Here is a 3273-nt window from a genome sequence, read left to right as displayed (position 1 = left end):
CGGATCCGGCCCGTTTGAAATGAATAAAACTAAAAAAAAAAAAGCCCGTACCCTTTTATGTAATGATGTTTACTTTGAATTTATATTAGTTCACACAAACACTCCATCCATGCTTTTGTTCCGGCCCTCTGGTCCAGTTTAAGAACCCATTGTGGCCCTCGAGTCAAAAAGTTTGCCCACCCCTGCTTTAGATGAAACTCTTGAAATTATGACATGCTAGAATTGGCTTCTGACAGATCATGTGATATTTATCTTTCTCCAACTGGCTTATTTTGCTTAGCATAATGCTTTCCAGGTCCATCCATACGGTGACAAATGGTAACACTTCTTTCTTTTTTACAGCAGCATAGTATTCAATTGTGTATGTGCACCAATGTTTTTTAATCCACTCACTGGCTGAGGGGCACTTAGGCTGTTTGAAAATCTTAGCTATTGTAAATTGTGCTGCTATAAACATAAGGGTGCATATATCCTTTCTGATGGATGTTTCTGATTTATTGGGATATATTTCTAGAAGTGGGATTACTGGGTCAAATGTGAGTTCCATTTTTAATTTTTTTGAGGAAAGTCATACTGTTTTCGACAGTGGCTGCACCAGTCTGCATTCCCACAAGCAGTGGACTGGGTTCCTTTTTCTCCATATCTTCGCCAGCACTTGTCGTTTGTTGATTTCTTTATGATAGCCATTCTGACAGGTGTGAGATGGTACCGCATTATCGTTTTGATTTGCATCTCTCAGATGATTAGTGACTTTGAGCATGTTTTCATATGTCTCTGGGCCTTCTGTAAGTTCTCTTTTGAAAAGGGTCTATTTTAGTGGTTCTCAACTTTCCTAATGCCACGACCCTTTAATACAGTTCCTCATGTTGTGGTGACCCCCAACCATAAAATTATTTTTGTTGCTACTTCATAACTGTAATTTTGCTAGTGTTATGAATCGTAATGTAAATATCTGATATGCTATATGTGTTTTCCCATGGTCCCGACCCACAGGTTGAGAACCGCTAAATTTTAGATCCTTTGCCGACTTTTGATTGGATCATTTATCTTCCTTTTGTTAAGTTGTATGAGTTCCCTGTAAATGCTGGAGATTAAACCCTTACCAGAGATAACATTGGAAAATATGTTCTCCCATACAGTGGGCTTTGTTATTGTTTTGTTGATCATTTCTTTTACTGTGCAGAAGCTTTTTATTTTGATGTAGTCCCATTTGTTTATTTTCCCTTTAGTTTCCATTGCCTGTACTAAGAAAACTGCAGGACGTTGTAAAAAGGGATAGAGGAACACTTAAACAAATGAAAGATTATACCCTGTTCATGAGTTGGTAGAATCAACATCATCAAAATTTCCATATTGCCCTAACTGGTTTGGCTCAGTGGATAGAGCGTCAGCCTGCAGACTGAAAGGTCCCAGGTTAGATTCCGGTCAAGGGCATGCACCTTGGTTGTAGGCACATCCCCAGTAGGGGGTGTGCAGGAGGCAGCTGATGGATGTTTCTCTCTCATCGATGTTTCTAACTCTCTGTCCCTCTCCCTTCCTCTCTGTAAAAAAATCAATAAAATATATTTTAAAAAAATTTCCATATTATCCGAAGCAATCTATAGATTCAACGCAATCCCCATTAAAATACCAATGGCATATTTTACAGACCTAGAACTAACTCTCCAAAAATTCATATGGAGTAAATAACACCTCGAATAGCCACATCATTCCTGAGAAAGAAGTATAAAGTTGGAGGGATCATAATACCAGATATCAAGCTATATTACAAAGACACTGTTCTCAAAACTGCTTGGTACTAGCATGAGAACAGACATATAGACCAATGGAACAGAACAAAAAACCCAGAAATTGACCCAAGCCACTATGCTCAATATTTGACACAAGAGGCAAGCACATACAATGGAGTCAAGACAGTCTCTTCAATAAATGATGTTGGGAAAATTAGACAGATACATGTAAAAAATTAAACTGGACCGCCAATTTATACCATACACCAGGGGTCCTCAAACTTTTCAAACAAGGGGCCAGTTCACTGTCCCTCAGACCATTGGAGGGCTGGACTATAGTTTAAAAAAAAACTATGAACAAATTCCTATGCACACTGCACATATCTTATTTTGGAGTAAAAAAAAACAAAACAAAACGGGAACAAATACAATATTTGTATTTGCATGTGGGCTGCGGGCCGTAGTTTGAGGACCCCTGCCATACACAAAAATATACTCAAAATGGTTAAAGGACTTACATGTAAGATGAGAAACCACAAAAATATTAAAAGAATCCATAGGCAGCAAAATATCAGACATATGTCATAGCAATATATTATCAATATTAGCTCCTAGGACAATGGAGACTAAAGAGAAAATAAACAGATGGACTACATAAAAATAAAAAGCTTCTTCACAGCAAAAGAAACCATCAACAAAACAAGAAAGCCCACTGCATGGGAGAACATATTTGCCAATGTTATCTCCGATAAGGTTTTAATATCTAAAATGTATAGGGAACTCATACAACTTAACAAAAGGAAGATAAATAATCTAAAAATGGGCAAAGGACTTAAATAGACACTTTTCAAAAGTGGACATACAGAAGGCCAAGAGGCATATGAAAAAATGCTCAAAATCACTAATCATCTGAGAGATACAAATCAAAACGACAATGAGGTACCATCTCACACCTGTCAAAATGGCTATCATCAACAAATCGACAAATGAAAAGTGCTGGCAAGGATGTGGAGAAAAGGGAACCCTCTTGCACTGTTGGTGGGAATGCATATTGGTGCAGCCACTGTGGAAAACAGTATGGAGTTTCCTCAAAAAATTAAAAATGAAACTCCCATTTGACCCAGTAATCCCACTTCTAGGAATATATCCCAAGAAACTAGAAACACCAATAAGGATTTATGCACCCTTATGTTCATAGCAGCACAATTTACAATAGCTAAGATTTGAAAACAGCCTAAGTGCCCATCAGCAGATGAGTGGATTAAAAAGTGTGGTACATCTACATGATGGAGTACTTACTACCACTGCTGTAAAAAAGAAAGAATTCTTACCATTTGCAACAGCATGGATGGACCTGAAGAGTATTATGATAAGTGAAATAAGCCAGTTGGGGAAAGATAAGTATTACATGATCTCACTCATTTGTGGAATATAATGAACCACATAATCTGGTGAACAAAAATAGATCCAGAGACATAGAAGCATGGAGCAGACCTTCAAACCTCAGAGGGAAGGCAGGGGACGGGTGGGTAAGAGATCAACC

The sequence above is a fragment of the Myotis brandtii genome, unplaced genomic scaffold, assembly GCF_000412655.1.
Source record: "Myotis brandtii unplaced genomic scaffold, ASM41265v1 scaffold40, whole genome shotgun sequence".
In the NCBI taxonomy this organism is placed as follows: Eukaryota; Metazoa; Chordata; class Mammalia; order Chiroptera; family Vespertilionidae; genus Myotis; species Myotis brandtii.
This window is presented reverse-complemented; position numbering follows the sequence as displayed.